We start from the raw sequence: 12,193 nt of genomic DNA, 5'->3' as shown, positions 1-12,193 counted from the left end.
TGAGAAAAAGACAGAAAGGGAAGGAATCGGGGAAAGAGACTTGCAATCGATCACTCCTGGAGCACAGGAGCTACTTTTGCCCAAGATTCTCGTTTCTTAAGTAATCTGTTCAATCTTTCGAAGTAAGAGTAGTGACTGCGCTTGTTATAGCGTGTCAAACGATACTGAGGGGTTTAAGGACAAAAATAACAATAGCCTTAATATGAGACTAGTGCTCGGAGAATTTCTAGGACAGAACATTGTTCCTTGTCATTTTCACCTTCATTCCTTTGGTCAGCGGTCTGATTGGAAGACAGACATCATGGGTTTGGGGGCTGGATATTTTTGTATTCTTATAAATATTCCCGAGCTCTGCTCTGGAATGTAGTCACTTGGAGACAGTTTGATTCTTTCCATTTTGTTTTCTAGCTTTGCTAGGCAGGACCTGCATGGACTTGAGGACTAAATTTTTCTCTACGGAGACCAATACCTTCTGAATATTCTACCCCATAACCTGCGAATTGCTAAAGCTTACCACTGGCTATCTCCAGACCCTTAGGGACTCTAAGGATTGTTCCCTCCACCTGAACTCTCTCTCCCTGCAAGATTGCTATGCTCTCCAGAGGGGGCGCGAGTCCTTGCAAGTCTTCCTTCACCCATTTCCCTTCTCAGAGACGACCATCCTGCAGTAAGTCATATCTATGACCAGAACCCCTGAGATCCCCCCCATTAAATCTGGTTCCTAGCGCTAGTATACCACAGACTCAGCCAGAGAGTGGATCCAATTTAGTTAGGACAGGGGTTGTGTCTCGCTCACAAAACTGCAATTTCGCCATGTGCCCAGGAAGGCAAAAGGAAGCAGTGAACATAAAAGAGGACAATGATCCACAGGGAGGAACAAATAAGGGTTTGACAAGTGTCGATGGTTTCGTGATTTTTGTTTGAGTTCTTTCCTGAGCCATGTCAATTCCTTTCTACTCTTGAGTTCCTTGAGACCCCTGTTATTAAGAGCAATGCCCCTTTCTGGTCTATGTGCCTTCAAGTTGTTTTATTATTTCTGAGACTGGACTCAGCGGGTTTTGAACTTGCTACGTCATCAAGGGTAACCTTGACCTTCTGATATTCCTGTCTCCACATCCTCAGTGCTGGAATTACAGGTATGCACTGCATGTATCTAATGCTGGGGATTGACCACAGAGCCTCCTGAAACCTAGGCAAACACTCCACCAACTGAGTTGCATCCACAGCCCCCAAGTTGGGTTCTACTATAGACAGATCAAGTTGGGTTCTACTACAGACAGATCAAGTTGGGTTCTACTACAGACAGATCAAGTTGGGTTCTACTACAGACAGATCAAGTTGGGTTCTACTACAGACAGATCAAGTTGGGTTCTACTACAGACAGATCAAGTTGGGTTCTACTACAGACAGATCAAGTTGGGTTCTACTACAGACAGGCACCACACAATATTTTGATCAACGATGGACCACATTTACAGGGTGTACAGGGAGTCCCATGCAATTTTATTGCCTAGTGACATCATAGCAATCTTAGTTTATATAAATACACTCTGTGATGTTCACACAACAAAATCAATTAGTAAGGACTCTCAGAATGTGACATTACCGATTGACTGGTAACTGTTGATGCAACAAGAAGTTTCTGCCTCAGTTGGGCAGTGGTGATGGCACTCCTTTAATCCCAGCACTCAGGAGGCAGAGGCTGGCAGATCTCTGTGAGTTGGAGGCCAGCTTGGTCTACAGGACAGGCTCCAAAGCTACAGAGAAACCCTGTGTCAAGAAAACAAAACAAAAGAAAACAAACAAAAAACAGTTTCTGCCTCACACAGCACATTTTCAGGGGAAAGTGAGAGGAGGAACTGTTGAAATAATAAGGCTCCTTAATCAACAGGCATGCTCCATTAAAGGACGGAAGTCAGACCTCACAAGCTGACTATGGGAACTTGATAAGCTTGGGAAAGATGGAGAATGAGCACCATGTAGATAGAGCTTGGAGCCAGGCAGGGTGGAATAAGGAGAGAATGCACTGCCAGGGCTCAATCTTAGATGACACAGTTTTCTGGCCAGAATCTTTCTGACAACGAATGTTCAGTCATTTAGTACAGAAACAGAAGAAAAAGAAAGGGTGGTAGAATCGGTCGGGAGATTCTCTGGAGTTAGCACAAACACCATGGGAGCATCTTATCCTGCACATCTTGTAGACACAGACAAAATACACAACACACAGCTGCCAGACTCCACCCAGTAAGGACTAGTCCAAAGGAGAAGCCTTTTAACACACAGCATTAGAAGTGTCAAGTGGCAGTGTCAAGACCATGCCTTTGAATCAGCTTAGAAAATGTCAGCTGGACATGGTGGCATAAGTCTGTACTCAGTACTATGGCTCATGATTTCAAGACCAGACTAAGAAACATAGGTTCAAGACCTGGCTACAAACTACAGAAGGAGTGGATGTGGTTGACAGTAGAGCAATTGTCTAGCTCCTTGGTTCAATCTCAAACATCAGTCCCATTGTGCTGCTGCTGCTGCTGCGGCTGCTGCTGCTGCTGCTGCTGCTGCTGATGATGATGATGATGATAATAATAATAATGAGGAGGAGGAGGATGTGGTGACTTGAATGAAATTCCCTCATTAAGTCTTGGGCATAAAGATTAAAAGTTCATGGCTGGCCCGAACAATTCGTCAAGACTCTGTCTCAAAATAAAAAGGGTTTTACTTTTATTTTTATCTTTTAGGGTGGGAGAAGGGTTGGAAGATGACTCAGCAGGTAATAGCACTTGCTGTTCAAGTCTAATGACCTCCATTCAATGCCCAGAGCCCTTGCAAAAGTGAAAGAAGAGAAGAGGGTCTACAAAGTTGTCCTATGACCTTTGCACAAGCACCCTGGTACAACCACCATGACCTCCTATCATACATGCACACACACAATAAATAAATAAATAAATAAATAAATAAATAAATAAATAAACAACATGTTTTGAAAGGCCTGTGATATAAGCCAATGGTAGAGTGTTTGCCTAGCACGGTGATTCTCAACCTTCCTAATGCTGCATCCCTTTCATACAATTACTCATATTGTGGTAACTTCCAACTATAAAATTATTTTTGTTGCTGCTTTATAATTGTAATTTGCTACTGTTATGAATTGTAATGTAAATATCTATGTTTTCTGATGGTCTTAGGTGATACCTGTGGGTTATGACCTACAGGTTGAGAACCACTGACTAGAATACTGTCTCGAACCTAGTAACAAGTCTTTGACTTGACATTGCTTGCTTTGTGGTTACTGCCCTAAGGCTCCCCTGGCAGAAATCATGACAGGAAGTGCAATGTGACTAGCTAAACACCCAAGGTCATGAGTTATATAATTTCTCTCCTTGAATCTTAGTGAGGAGAATGACATAAAAGGAATATTCCTTATTAGGGGATACTTTAGAAATAAGACATTTGGGGCGTTGTAACTGTGAAGTATCCTAATGAACTGAATGAAGCAGCCTGGAGATACAAGGCAGCTTCACACTGTGCAGAACTACAGGAAGGTGAGCGCTGTCTGTGACGTCCAAATGTTCCACAGGACGTCATCTATGTGAAAAGCCCATTTGCAAGGATCTCTGCCTAGAACGCAGCCCTGTTTTACAAATAAACAAAACATACTTTTGAATTATCCAGGAATACATCTACTCTGCAAATTTGTTTTGTTTGGGACTCTGCTAAGAGGCGTTTATTTTTTCAGGAAAATCATGAGCCAGGATTGATACCACCCAAAATTTTGTGTTTCCCTTGCCAACACAGCCCACCATGTCAGGCTACAGTCAGACTGTCACTCAAGCTTTGGTTTATAGCTGTTGCATGGTATAACTAAACTTTGGCATTTTCATATTAAATGTGTATTTTATTGTAAATTACATTTATTCCATATTTATATTACAATATAATAATTGTATATTGTACTATGAGGAGTGGGCTGCGTCCCGCCACCGGCCGCCTGGCTAGCTTAACCCCCAAAATAACCATATAGAAACTGTATTAATTAAATTATTGCCTGGCCCATTATATCTAGCCCCTTTTTGGCCAACTCGCATAACCCGATCTAACCCATTTCTACCAATCTGTGTAACATCATGAGGCGTGGCTTACTGGGAAAGATTTAGCGTGTCTGATCTGGCAGCTTCATGGTGGCTGTCTCTGACTCTGCTTTCTTCCTCCCAGAATTCAGTTCTGTCTCCCTGCCTATATAAGTTCTGCCCTATCAAAGGGCCAAGGCAGTTTCTTTATAAACCAATGAAAGCAACACAAATACAGAAGGACCTCCTTATATAATTAATGACCTCGTTTTCTGGGTCTGCTATGACGGAGTACAATTTCTTCATCCAGTATCTTGAGCAAGTGACTAGTTAGCTGTGGTTGTAGAACATCAAGGTGTCAGTGAGGGGGTTGCTTCCTCTGGAAGCTGTGAGGGAAGATCTGTGCCAGGCCTGGCTTCCTAGCTCATGGATGATCTTCAACCTCCTACCTTCTACAGCACCTCAGTGTGCATGTCTGCATTCAACTTTAAGTAAGGGCAGCTGCTTCATTAAATCCAAGTCCATCTTAATGGCCTCATTTTATCTGAAGGACCTCCTTACGGGTCTGTCTCTCAAAATTATTCTGAGGTAGTAGAGGTTAGGACTTTAACACCCACATTTCTGAGGGTGTAAGATGAGCCCAAGTCAATCTGCGACATTTTAGGTAGACACAGTATTACTACAAATGACTTTTATTTTAAGCACCAAAGGAAGACATTAGAAATATTTATTACAAGATAAGGACATTGAGTCTGACAGTGTTGTCCCATGAGGACCACAGGAAATGGTATGAGCTGCTCCTAACTGCTAACTTCTAGTCTAACAAAGTTTCCCCCAAGATATCCACGACAGAACAAGCAGAGGGAGATTAGAAATACAAACTAGTTGGCCAGTATGCTGAAGAAGACGCCAACTTGGCTGTAAAAACAGTGGACTCAGGAGTACTTTACTCAACACCTTTAGCAGGTCCTTATTTCCAAGATGTGGATCATCAGTGTGGCTCCACTTTCCCTGCTTTATTTACCTCTTGTTCATCTTTAATGTGCCCCACTGGTGAGTCAGACTTCTTCCTGTCCCAGAAATAAGTTCATATCTGCTTTTCTGTCCAACTTTTCTGCAACTATTTTTCTTTCTCTCCAAATTGCATGCAATTTTCAAAGCCAAGACACATTTTTTTCTTCTCCCCGTGAAGATTCCTGCAGCAAACAGAACTGAGAAATTGGCAGGCAGAGTAGGATTTGGAGAGATACATATGTAGGAGCAATGAGGAAATAGGGGTCATGGCAGTAATGAAAGCATGGCCTATGGATTACTAGACATAGGAGTAAACATGAGGAACACTGAAGAGTAGATGGTTTGTTTGGAACAAAAGGAGCCCAAGAGCAGAAAAGAAAGTGAGCCCAGTGTAGGTAGTTGATGGGGCACTGATGGTTCCTTGCTGATGGTGGGATTAACTCGCTCTGCCCATTGAAATGGACTGTGCTCTTCAGAGAACCATACATGAGAGTTAATGTATGGTCTGAATATGAAATCTTTCGCACAGGCTCATATGTCCAATGATTTGGTTCCCCAGATAGTGATGTGATTATGGAAAGTGGTAGAAACCTCAGGAGACAGGGGCTAGCTAGAGGAAGTGGGTGACAGGAAGGATACCGTCATGAACTAGAGGGTCTCTAGTCCTAGCTATTTGCTCTGCTTCTTGTGAAGCACGAGGATAAGAAGCCTCTTTGGGCACATGCGTCTACTGCCATGATGTTCTGCCCAAGTGTCTGGGGCCAAGAATCATAAACTTACTCTCCTGAAATCATGAACAAAACAAACTGTTCCTCTATTTAAATTTACTCAGGTGCTCTGTCGCAGCGACAGACATTCCTGCGTTCCTGTGAGTGTCTCGGTGAGACCGTTCTCCTTCCTGTCTGCGTTAAAGCTCTCCATTACTCTTTAGAGACACGCAGAATTAACCTTCAAACACACATCCCTTTATTTTGTGTTTGTTGTGTGACTTTTCCTGGGAAGATATGAGCAAATGTTTATTTGCCTCAGATAGGGCACTAAAAATAGACCAAAGGGGGAAGTGGGAGGAACTAAGGTGGGTAAAAAGAGGGAAAGCTAATCAGGATACATTGTATGAGAAAAGAATCTATTTTTAATAAAAGGGGAAAAAAGAAAGAAAAAAAGTAGCCGAATTAAAAAATAGATCAAAGAAACAATACTACCCAAATGTAGCTAGGTAAAACAACAATTGTATTAGGGTTATTTATACTAGCATGGGTGACGAGCTCCTTGCTCTTGAGTAGCTGCATTGTCAGAAAAGCCACTCCAACATGCATGACACACAACAGATGTGACAGCTCTTGCTGTATCACAGAGAGAGAGAGAGAGAGAGAGAGAGAGAGAGAGAGAGAGAGAGAGAGAGAGAGAGAGAGAGAGAGAGAGAGAGGGAGGCGGGGGAGGGAGGGAGAGAGAGAGGTAGGGGGAGAGAGTCAGGACTTCTCTATGGGCCCTGGCTGTCCTGGAACTCATTCTGTATACCAGGCTGGCCTCAAACCCAGAGATCTGCCTGCCTCTGCCTCTGCCTCTGCTTCTTAAGTGCTAGGATAAAAGACATGCACCACCACTGCCTGCCTGAGTCCCATACTTTTTGTTAGCTTGTTAAGAGCCCCTCTCCTCCCTCCTGGAGATGGTTAGTTCTGGATACATCAGTATCAGGGGTGGGGTTTGGGGGAGATGATTGGATGCAAAGAGTTCTGTCACATCGATGAGTTGATCTATTGACAGAGTCGATAGAGTCGTGATTTTATGGCAATAATGAAAGGCAGTGAGACCTTTTAGAGGCAGGGCCTAGCTGGAGGAAGTAAGCTGCTGGGGGCTGTCTTTGCGTCACTCTCTGCTTTCTGGCTGCCATGAAGGGAGCACATTGCACTGGTTATCTACCTTAACTTGGGCCCAAAAGCTGGCCATAGAGTAAAGGTTCTGAAACCATGAGGCAAAAGAAACCTTTCTTCCCTTTGGCCATTTTTCTTTGTTGTTTGTCATGGTGACAAATGGTATTTGCTACTGACTTCTACCAATATCTATCCGTTCCTCCCTCTTTTCTGAGATTATCCATATATTATTTTAAGGTGTGTTACATTTGTTTACGCTGTGGAACATTTGTGTAATGATGCAAAGATGTGTTGCATTCTTTTATGTTGCATTCTTTTTTTTGCTCCGTTTGCTTAACTCTGTGAAGCTGTGTTACTTTGCCTGTCTCAAACACCTGATTGATCTAATAAAGAGCTGAACAGCCAATAGCAAAGCAAGAGAAAGGATAGGCAGGGCTGTTATGCAGAGAGAATTAATAGGAGAAAAAAAGCAAGAGAGGATGAAGGAGTTAGAAAAGGAGGGGTGAGCCACCCAGTCAGACACAGAGTAAGAAGGAACGAAAAGATATACAGAAATAAGAATAAAAGCCCAGAAGCAAAAGGTAGATGAGATAATTTAAGAAAAGCTAGCTAGAACCAAGCCAAGCTAAATCTGGGTATTCATAAGAAAGAATAAACCTGTGTGTGATTTATTTAGGAGCTGGGCAGTGGGCCCCCAAAAGAGTAAAGAGTAAAAACCAACCGACAGCAACTATTTTCTCCACACCGACTCTGAGCTTCAGAACTAACTTGTCCTACCACAGTGCCAGAGATGGCCTTCGGCTGCAGTTAATGACTCCAGGATTAAACATATAGCCCAAGCATTTTGAATTAGGAGTGAGTTTCAAATTATTGCTTCAAATACTAGGACAAAAGCTATATTTCTTCTGTTGGCTGTGAAAGGAAGCACAGGATGGAGCTGGCAGTCAACCATCCTAGACAGCTAGTGGGACTCTGCTTTGCCACGAAGAGAACTCTGCAAATGGCAATGATAGCGTTAGGAAGAAATGGTGTCCTTGTCTAGCAACCACTGGATTGCTGCGTGAACCAGCTTGTCTTTATAGCTTTAATCTGATTCTTTGAATCTTGCTTTTCTGTTACAACTGGAAGGTGGCTTTTTGTGTGTTTGTTCTATCCTGCCACCATCAATATTACCTGAGCATTTACAGCATACTAGAAGAGAGAACACATTGTCCCAATCTTGAGGAGCTAACATACTGCAATAAAAAAAAAGTACACCTCTTTTATGATGGCATAGTTGGTGTTCTGCAAAATACTGAGAAAATACTTGATAGGGTGTGAGAACTGGGTGTGACCTCGCTCCATCATTATTTGAGGAGAGGAGAGGGAAGAGTTTTAAAGGGAGATGGGGAAGTCCATTCGGGATAGGGTTTCCTGGGAGAGTGAAAACAGACTCAGACAAGGAGAGTTGCACTGCAGGAAACAGGATGAGCAGAGGCTGTGGGATGCAAGCAGCGGAAGCGGGGTATCGTAGACACTCAGTGGAGCCGAAAAGATCATACGGCTTTTCCCCAAATGCTTGGCCACTAAATTGGAATGCTTGGGGGACAAGACAAAATAAAAAGAAAGATGATCCTGTGCACCTGACTAATAGAAAAAGGATTGACATCAAAGGCAGTCTGTAAAGAGCATCAAGAAATTCTTAAAACCAATACTATTGGGAAGCACAGAACTTAACATTGTTGTTGCTGCCCATTATCACCGTGGTCAAGAACGTAGTGGCTCCCTAAACTTAAAAATGCCATAGACCGAGATTTTAAATGGAACACTTAGCCTTCTGTCAACCAATCTCATCCCCACCTATAAACATAAAAAGTCCACTTCACTTTTTGAAAGGGGCTAAGAAGGGGGAAAAGTGTGGACCACGGTTGAGAATGGTAGTTACCTTAGTGGGTTTTTGTTGTTAGAATAAACTTCGCATTCGAAATGGCTAAAACCCTTTAGCTGCCAAAAGGGAATAAGGAGACAGTTTCCTTTAAAGAAGTCTCAAGACCAAAGGGCTAATTTACATGAAGAGTTGTAGAGAAAAGTGGCTGAAAAATTCATCCATAAACTTTTATTCCACTTACATGAACTTCAATACATGTATTATTGCTTGGATTGTTCACGAAAATTTCATAAGATATTAAAACAAAGCTTGCCATCATTTCCAACAACTGGAAGATTCGAACAGATATGCTATTCCTCTGACATTCATCCACGGACAAGTTACAGGAAGAAGAGAAACATTGCACGGGGCCAATTCATGCCAACCTTGCTCTCTGGTCGTTTAGATGTCAGAGCAGAGAGCACTGTGCTCAAGCTAATAACTCCTTCTCCACAGCCTGCTTTGGCAGCTTAAGTTCCACTGCAGAGAACTCCAGTGAGAGGGACATCCTTCATAGATCACACTTTAAGCTGAAGCTCCGTGACTAAGTTTTACAGCTGACATGTGGAGCTCAGCCACAACAGAGTCATCAGACACCAGGCCATCGAGCACCGCCAATATAATATGCACAGGTGGCTAAAGGAACGATGGGGGAAATCAGCCACATGATTTAGAAATTACCAATCACTAATCCTCCGAATTTCCATGTGTGGGCTTACAATAGTCCCTCATTATCAAAGGACAGTAGAGCGACTCTTTGTTCCTTTCTGACTCACACAACATCCAGACAAGCCTGGTGCTAATGATGGCCACCTACGGATCACTCAGCATGCCAGGCCCTGTCATGAACACGTCACACGCATTACCTGACTTAAATTTTATACTGCTATTTGAGGTAGGAACTGGTCATTTCCTTCTCAAAGATAAGTAAATTGAAGCCAGAGACTGTTTTAAGCTCACAGACCAGCAAGGTTCCATGGTTAGTGGTGGGAGGAGTAAAACTCCCATCCCTCTCTCTAGCTTTAGTTCCGAGCCTGAATACGTTAACTTAACTCCTTTTCTGCTCCTTGGCACGGCAGTGATTTGTGAGAAGATTCATTTCTATGCTTTAAAATTTTATTTCTATATGTTTTACGTTTATGTATGTGCTTACACTGTATATAGATTTTTTCCAATTTTTTTCATACAATATATTTTGATCATATTCTTTCCAACTCCTCCACGATGCTCCCCACCTCCCTACAACCCAACTTTGTGTGCTCTCTTTCTCAGAAAAAAAATCCTAATAAACAAGAAAAGAAACAAAAATTCAAACAAAACAACAACAAAAAGAAATTCTGTCAGAGAAAAAGTACCAAACAAAACAAAACACACACACACACACACATACACATGAGACAAAAACTGTGGTTGTAGTCTCAAACACTGCTACTTCAAATATCCATAGGGGTTTTGCAGTTCAAGCCAAGGTGAAACTGGTATCTGTCCCAGTACTGAGGAAAACATCAACAGCAACATCTTTGTGCAGGGGACACCATGTCTTCCATAGAAACAAAGGGCTCTGGTAACAGCCACGAGTTCAGGTAAGGTAGAGCTCTCTGAACTAATGGAGGCTATGAGGGTTTATTTGTTTGCCAAAGTCAGCCGTCCCTCTGAATTCATCTATAAATAAGCATGAGTAATTAGGTGTGTGGAAAGTGACTGAAGTACTGAAATAGCAGGGGCTGGAGCAAGAAAGGTTTTTAATTGCCATTTATGCAACACCATTTTATTCTTAGGAGGCTGTAACCTGGGGAAGCAAAAGCTGAGTAATTTTCAAGGCTGGAACACATTTGGTGACTACATAGCTGAAGAAGGAAAACAATGTTTATAATGTATGTATAAGGTTTTACTTTTTGGGAAGAATTTTCTATAAAATAACCCGAAGTTCTGTTATTTGCTTATTTTATGCGTTTTTCAAATTTTGACAATTTCTTCCATATTTTATAGTTAAAAATCTAAGAATGCTTAGATTTTTTTTTCATGTGGAAATACAAACATTTTAGCACGCAACATATTACTTAAGTTAGCTAGGTTGTGGCAACATCGTTGTAACTAATATGAATTTACCTTCAGATGGAGGAAAATAAAGTTAATCATTTCTTAAAATTTAAATGAAATTATGGCCAACAAGATGGGTCAGTGGGTCAAAGTTTTTGTTGTCAAGCCTGGAAACCTAAATTCAATCCCTGGAACCCATGTGAAGGCAGAAGAAGAAAATCAAATACACAAAACTGTCCTCTGATCCCAGATATACATTGCCACCTCATCATGCACATGCACAATAACTATAAAATATAATGTTAAAATTCAAAATAATATCTTATGCTAAATACCAATTAGACTGGCAGGAAATTCAATCTCAGTTATCCTTGGGGAAACTGTCATGTTTTCTTGGGCAGCAAATATGTCCTGGGAAGATTATGCAACTCAAAATAATTTTTGAAATGTCTGGTGGGAACAGCTTTTCTCAGGTATAGACATAAGAGGGTACATTTTTGTAATTCAAAACAATAATAATGCTGATTTCTAAGCCACTCTGTCTTTTAAAAAAGGATTTATGTATGTATGTGGATATATATGTGTGTATTTGTGGGAGAATGAATGTGTGTTGTGTGTGTGTGTGTGTGTGTGTGTGTGTGTGTGTGTGTGTGTGTGTGCGTGCCTGTATGTTAAGGAAGGCGAGAAAAGAGCTTCAGGAATCCTCTCCTCTCACTCTTTGCCTATTCCTTTGAGACATAGTTTCCCTTATGCCTAGGGCTTGTTTTTTCCCAGCTTGGTTGCGAACCAGCAGCCCCACCTATCTCCCTGTGTCTAGCTCTGACAGAACTGGGCTTAAAACCCTGACTTGTCGCATGAGTGCTGGTGTCCAAACCCTGGTCCTCCTGATCATACAGGGAGTTCTCTCACCACCTGAGAGGTCCTTCTAGTCAGTTTTCACTACTCTACTCTGCTTTCTTAATGATAGCCATGTGTGATGATGGGTTTTAATTGTTAACACAGTCTGGAGTCACTTGGGAAGAGAATCTTAGTAAGGAATTGTCTTGATGGAGCTGCTCCCTTGGTTGTGTCTGTGGGAAACTGTCTTCATTATGTTCACTAATGAGGGAGGACCTAGTCCACTGAGAGTGGCGCTCTTCCCTGGTTTTGGGTCCTGGACTATATTAGAGTAGAGAAGTTGATCTGTGTAGTAAGTATGTACGCATTCATTTCTACCTATTTTTGACAACGGATATGATACACTGTGACTGGCAGCTGTAAGTCCCTGCCACTTTCATCTCTCTGCGATGGTGGTCTAT

Source organism: Arvicola amphibius, chromosome 3 (genome assembly GCF_903992535.2).
Source record: "Arvicola amphibius chromosome 3, mArvAmp1.2, whole genome shotgun sequence".
NCBI classification, from domain to species: Eukaryota; Metazoa; Chordata; class Mammalia; order Rodentia; family Cricetidae; genus Arvicola; species Arvicola amphibius.
Note: the sequence above shows the minus strand (reverse complement) of the source record.